The 7,500-nt window shown below is 29.7% G+C and overlaps 2 protein-coding genes across 8 annotated transcripts in view; one reads left to right on the top strand and one right to left on the bottom strand.

Moving 5' to 3' along the window:
- The window catches only part of LOC147033389 (uncharacterized), a 125,611-nt gene that overhangs the window by 64,441 nt on the left and 53,670 nt on the right, over window positions 1-7,500 (top strand). The gene's annotated exons all lie outside the window — the stretch shown is intronic.
- Window positions 1-7,500, bottom strand: part of LOC147033390 (E3 ubiquitin/ISG15 ligase TRIM25-like) — a 98,549-nt gene that overhangs the window by 3,580 nt on the left and 87,469 nt on the right. The window lies entirely within an intron of this gene.

Here is a 7,500-nt window from a genome sequence, read left to right on the forward strand (position 1 = left end):
TCTTTACAGCACCTGCTACATTTCCCACAGCAGAAGCAGTTGAACCAATTAGATCTTTATGTTTAAGAATAGTTGAACCAATACCCATAAGAGTATCAATTATCCCATCTCCTCTAAATTGATGTCCAACACCCCTTTGTCTCTTAGGTTTATAGTATCCTCTACCAAGATACATACCTTCACCCTTGTAGTATGGGGAAAGGAACATCCCATCCCCTGTAATTATTTTATATTTTCCCAACTCGTGTTTCCTCACAATAACCATCGTATTTATTTATTGGAAAACTTCACGTAGGTGAATTCTGATGGATATAACTTCTCCATTAAAATAAATCATACGATTATCTTGGTCGGTTATCCTAAAATTCACTCTGTGTATGGTTTTTCCTGACACAGGGAGATAAACCAAATTTTTGGGTTCCATATTGAATTTATAAATAATTGGGGTTGAGTATGCGCTGAATGAAAATATTGCATTTGTTTTTTTTTCCCATCATTATAAGCACCATCAATCAAATCACAGTGAATTAACACCGAATTTATTCCTGAGGATATTTGAATGACATTATCACTGTAAAACGTCCCATTAGTTTCAATCTTTTTAAAGGAGAAACCCAATAACTCTCGAAATGAATTATCAATTGTGAAATCAACCTTGTAGTTATTTTTAACTTTAATCGTTGATTTTGAAGTATGTTTTTGAATGTCTATAACAATATTTTTGGTTCATCACCCTGTTCTTTCATAAGAGGAGCAATTTCGGAAGATATTTGAGAAATCTCATATGCTCCGGGTGAGACTTATCGTTTTGTATCCACTTCCGGGATTATAACTAAACTTGTCATTTTTATCAGTTATATTAAATAAGGTATTATAAGTTTCATGGACAATAAAGATGCCTCATATTCTTTTGTTGGGTCAAGTTGTAGTGGGTATGGGAATGAAGATGTGTGGTCGCTTGTTGTGAAATTGAAACTAAGGATTGTGCTTCTCATCTTATTTAATATGAGATAAAATGTCTTTATATTGATATTTATTAATTATTTTCATGTTCATCAACTGGTCTAAAATGGCTGATGCTTCATTAAAACAATTGTTATTTCCAGCCTTCTTACTACCTAACAACAATAACAGTCTATTAACTAATTGCGATGGGTCATTTGGAAGAAAACTAATACCTGAACCAAGGATACTTAAAGCCTGAATAATGTGTTTCTCCTTCTCATTTTTCCTACTTTTCCTAGAAATACTAACCCTATAATTTAGAGTGTTCAGCAGATCAATATATACTCTATCATCATTATTTTTCATATCCAATGGTTTATCAATATACTTTGATTCATCCCTCACAGTTGAACCTTGTCTTCCATCTTTTGTGAGAAGAAACATTAATCTCGGAGTTAGTTTAACAGGGGGTTGAGCAGAACCTAAGAACTTTAATTCATCATTAAATATCAATACCTTTTCTTGAACAAGATGAAATATTGCTGGTTGTTCTGTTGGAATGAGTCCTGCTTTGGTTTTTGAATCCGCTGAATATTCATTGTTTTGAAGAGCATTCACAATATAATCAGGGGGTCGATTAATCTCTTCCAGTTGTTGAAATAAACCTTCATCATCATATACCTTTAATTCTCCTAAATGCTCTAATTCTTCCTCCGTCATTTGATCAAAATCTTTTAACATTGGAAGTTTTTTAGGAGTATATTCTACTGTGGGAACTGTGGAAACATCTTTCATTTTTTCTTGGGAAGTTTTTAAAAGTGGTTTAAAAAATTTCTCTTGTTTTCTTTCAAATGCTTCTTCGCCCGTTAGTTTCTGTCTGCGTTTCTTCTTTATGTCTTCCTGCTGTTTTACAACTTTTGAAACCAACTCTTGATGTTCCTTAAATCTTCTTGCTCTTTCTTTTGCATCCATTTATTTATTGTAAAATATCATTTAATGAATTGTAAAGATCAACAGGGAAATTTTCCTTTTCTTCATCATTCAAGTAGATGTGTTCAAATAAATCCTTTTCTTTAAATATTTCATCAATTTCTTTATTAACATTAATGCAAGTTGTAATTTCTTCTTCACTAATACTTGCATCTCTGCTTTTCATACGTTTGCGTTGAGTTTCTTCATCAACATCAAAACCGAATGATAAAATCTTCACTCCGCTCAGATGTTTAATAATTTGTCTCGTTCCTTCTGGATTAGTTTCTAATATCCCAAGACCACCAGATTTTAGTTTCCTTAACTCACTCTTACAATGTGAATATTTTGTTGTACCAAGAGAAACCTCCTCAAATATTTGACCTTCATTCCTCAATCGCATATGTTCCTCCACTGAAATATAGTGATAATCTTCACCTTTTACTTCTTCAGGTCTTATTGCTCTAGTTGTTGTTGATACAATGCGTATCACGGGGTGTTTTTTTAAGTAAATTTACAATATTCTCATTTGTACTACACAAGAACCTTGATTTATGAAAGTTTTTTTCCAGAAGCAGATTTACACACAAGATTTATAATAATAGTTGTCATTTATATATGTAATTGTTTATAAAACAAAAAATATATCCCTTAATATCTCATCTTGTTTCACAACAATATATTTATATTTTTCAGTCGTGTGCTTCATGTAATCCTCAAATTTCTTTTTACTACATAATGTAGAACAATTATCTCTCCAAAAATTATTGATATCTATTGAATTTAACTTGAATAAAATAAAAGTATTAGCATTGTTTCTGATGGAACGACGAGGAAGTTGAAAGTATGATTGACTAAGATAAATACAATTACAAGAAGAATGTCTCCCTCTTGTGTAGTTGCTGTCCATTACCGTTTGGTTTCTCTCATTAACACAATCATCAAAGATAACGAGGTTCTTTTTTGATTTATCCAAATCTTGGGGAGACGGTATATCATCCGTATTATCACTAAGAATACAAGTTATAGGATTTGATTTCTTTTTACATCTCTGTGTATCACAAAATAGTTGAATTATATCTTCAATGTTATAATCATTTAGGTTTTTTTTTTTTTTTTTTTTTGACGATTATTAAATTATCATAATCTAAAAAGTTGGGAGTGAGGAGCATCTTTAAAAGTAAGCAGGTTTTTCCACATCCACTTGAACCAACTATGAGACATCTTAATGAATTTGGGAGATTTTTATGGTTGTTAAATTTTATCTTATTTTCCCAAATGGGCAAAAAAATCATGCATTTATATATTTGGAAAACAGGTTATTTAATTTATTATTGGCTTTTTTAGAAACTCTATATTTTATCCTAAGTTCAGGTTTAATTTCAAGATAATCCATTATTTTATTTATACAATATCTTGTGTTGATATTTCCCTGAAAATTACATCCATGAATAATATATTACAACAATCCTTTGAACATTTCTCTTATACGTTCAGTTTCTTCCCTTGTAAGGAAAGGTGTGTTATCACCCTCATACTTTACATTCATTTCTCTAATCAATCTTGTAAAGTAATTCATTTTCGGTGTAAATCTAAAAGAATTATTTTCCTTTTTATATTTTTTATCATCATTAATTAGAAGATAATCACAGAATATACATTGTTTATAGGCTTTTGACTCTGTGTTTAATCCCCGTCTTTCACACGCAGGACAATTCTCAAATTTGTCATATGGAGAATCAGGAAAGTCTAGCATATTTATAAAGTAAAACTTTACTTAAACTGAAATTCATCTATACTTTCAGTTGTATATTGACTCATATTTAATAATATTACCATCGATATCAATATACTTTTTTTCATTACCAGATTCAACGACAACATTTTTTATATTAAAGGTAATTTTAAAATGATCGTTAACTACTATTGAACGAAATGTCATTTCACCTGATATATTAACATCCTTTATTTCATCAGGATTTACATCTTTAGGGTTGTTGAAAAAAATACAAATTTCTCCTTGCATATTACAGATGGTCTTATCTTTTTTTCTAAAGCTTCATCCATAAGGTTTTTGTTTTTTGATACTTTTTCTTGTTTCATTGCTTTTTCTAGTTTTGAATATATTACCAGAAGGAGAGGAGAAACTTTTGTTAGAGATACTTTAATTGATGTTCTACCAGGTATACTAAAAGCCCTTCCACTGAAGGAAATTGAAGAACTCATATTATTTACCATAATTGTTTTTATCCAATAGTTGTTATATTTATCTTTGTTCAATTTTACATCCTTGACATATTTCTCAGTATCTTTAACAAATGAAGAGATTAATTGAAAGTTGTCTTTTGTGTCTTGAAACATTGTATTTATGAAGTGAAAAAGTTGGAGGATAAAAATTGTTTTAAGCACAGATTCACCTGTAAAATAAACAAAATTTTCATCAAGAAAATTTTAGTTTAAGCAAAGATTTATTATATAAATATGGTGAATACAACATACTGCGATGTTTGTAATCACAAATATAAGCATTATAGAAAACACCTCCGAACCAACAAACACACATTTAATCTATTTCATAAAATATCTCCTCTTGAGTTGGAAAGAAAACATTGTGATATCTGCTCAAAGGATGTTTTGAAGAGTAGTTATAATAGACATCTTCAATCACAAAAACACAAGAAAAATGAGTTTAAAGTAAAGGGAGACTATTATATTGAAAACACTGATGGGGCATTTAAAGGGCATATAAAAATAAGGATTTTTCAATTTGGAGAACCCGGTCCATCATCAATAGCTGAATCAATTGAAATAGTGAAACCTGATGTTGAAAAAGTTATTAAAAAGACATTAAAAGAAATGAAAACTTTAAAGTTTTATATGGGAGTGAAAATGAATATGAAAAGACAAGATGAAGAACAAACTCCTTATATGAGAACAGATCTGCATTTTATAACATCATTTCAAGATTTTTTGAATAGTGGGGTTTATGAAGAACTATCAAAACAAGAGGAGGATGTTGATAATACAGTGGTAGGAAGTGGATTCAATATTAAAAAAATCATCTTTTTAGATATACACATTCTAAAATCAAACGCTCTTAAAGCTTCTTCTTATATTGAATTACCAAAAGAAATAAAACTAAAGAAGGCAGTAGTTAATATTAAGAACAATGATAATAAATGTTTTCTCTGGTCTGTTCTTACTCACTTTCATCCACCAAAATGTAATTCAGAAAGAGTAAAACAATATATGAAATATGAGAATACCTTGGACATTAAAGATTTTAAATTCCCAATGCCACTAACAGATATTCCTAAATTTGAGAAAAAGAATAATCTTTCTATTAATGTATATGGATTAATGGATACAAACAAAGTTCAAATATTAAAAATTTCAAACAACTATAAAAATGAAGAAACACACATTGATCTTTTATATTTTAGTGTTGGAAAGAATTCACATTACACATACATCAATAATTTATCAAGATTAATCTCTTCTCAGGTATTCAGAACAGCAAACAAAATATATCCTTGTAAGCGATGTCTTAATTCATTTCATACAAAAGAACGATTAGAACAACATTCAAAATATTGTAGTAATCATAAATCAGCTGTAATTACAATGCCTAAACCTGGTGAAAAGATTTCTTTTGAAGATTATAATAAATCTATCATGCACCCATTTGTGATATACGCTGATTTTGAGTGTATCCTTAAAAAGATAAATACTGCTTCTCCTAATCCAAAAGAATCATGTACAAATAAATATCAAAAACATATTCCTTGTGGTTTCTGTTATTATATCAAATCATCTGTTGGAGAAAAGTATTACAAACTTGAACATTATATTGGAAAAAAAGCTTCACAAGAGTTTGTAAAACGATTAGAAAAGGATTGCATAAGACTCACTAAATTAATGAAAGAAACAAATGAACCGATGAAATTAACTAAAGAAGAAAAATTAGAATTTAGAAAGAACAATATCTGTCATATTTGTGAGGGGGAAATTAAGGAGTCTAAAGTTAGGGATCATTGTCATCTTACTGGTAAATATAGAGGTCCCGCTCATTCCTGTTGTAATCTTAATTATAAATTACCTTCTTTTATTCCAGTCTTTCTTCACAACAGCGCCAACTATGATACACATCTATTTATAAATGAACTTTCAAAAACACCAGGGAATATTTCTGCCATAACAAACACAAGTCAAAAGTATATTTCATTTGCAAAAATGATATTCACAAAACCTTTAACTCGTATTAGGTTTCTAGATTCTTACAAGTTTATGGGAACACCACTAGCCTACCTCGCATCAAATCTAAGCTCCACGGACTCTTTTCCAAATCTTAATTCATTCTTTCCAAAAGAGGAAATTCTCACTAAAGAGGAAATTCAGATTAAAGAGAGAATTCAAAGTAAAGAGGAAACTAATTAATGAGGAAATTAATGAAGAAATTCTAACTGAAGATGAAATTCTAATTATAAAGAAAATTCGAACAATGAATGAAATTCTAACTAAAGAGGAAATTCTGATTAAAGATGAAATTCTGATTAAAGAAGGAATTCTCACGAGAGAGGAAATTCAAACAAGGAATGAAATTCAAAGTAAAGAGAAAATTCTTACAAGTAAGGGAATTTATCCTTATGATTATATGGATTCATTTATGAGATTTAAAGAAACACAACTTCCTTCAAAAGAAAGTTTCTATAATAACCTTTATGAAGAAGAGATAAGTGATAAGGAATATAAACACGCACAAGAAATATGGAAAATATTTAAGAGAAAGAACCTTGGAGAATATCATGATTTATATCTAAAAACAGATGTTTTATTGTTAGCTGATGTGTTTGAAGCTTTTAGATCACTCTGTCATAATAAAAATTGTTATGGATTAGATCCTGCCCACTATTTCACAGCTCCTGGTTTAGCTTGGAGTGCAATGTTGAAAATGACAAAACAAGATATAGATTTAATCAGTGATGTTGATATGCTTTTGATGATTGAGAAGTCCAAGAGAGGTGGAATATCACAAGTATGTTCAAAAAGATATGCTCAAGCAAATAATAAATATCTTCCAAATTATGATAGTGAAAAAGATAGTAATTATTTGATGTATTTTGATGCTAATAATTTGTATGGATGGGCAATGTCTCAATCTCTGCCTTATGGTAAATTAGAGTGGGTGGAAGAAAAGGATTATGAAAAGGCTTTGATGAATATTGTTATTTCTTCTCAAGAGGAATTGAATGACGAAGAAGAAGGTTATTATTTTGAAGTTGATTTGAGGTACCCGAGTGATCTTCATAATGAGCATAAAGACCTTCCTTTTGCATGTGAGAAAGAAACCCCAAAGAAAGAATGGTTCAGTGATTATCATAAAAGTTTTAATATTAAAGGCAAATCAACAGAAAAGTTATTAACAACATTCTATGATAAAGAGGGATATGTTTTGCATCAGAGAAGCTTAAAACAGTTTTTGAGAGAAGGATTGAGAGTAGCTAAAATTCATAGAGTTTTAAAATTTAAACAAAGTCCTTGGGTGAAAAAGTATGTTCAATTCAATACAGATATGAGAGCAAATAC

The sequence above is a fragment of the Eptatretus burgeri genome, chromosome 2 (assembly GCF_056783735.1).
Source record: "Eptatretus burgeri isolate ZD-2024b chromosome 2, Ebu_testis_v1, whole genome shotgun sequence".
Taxonomy (NCBI): domain Eukaryota; kingdom Metazoa; phylum Chordata; class Myxini; order Myxiniformes; family Myxinidae; genus Eptatretus; species Eptatretus burgeri.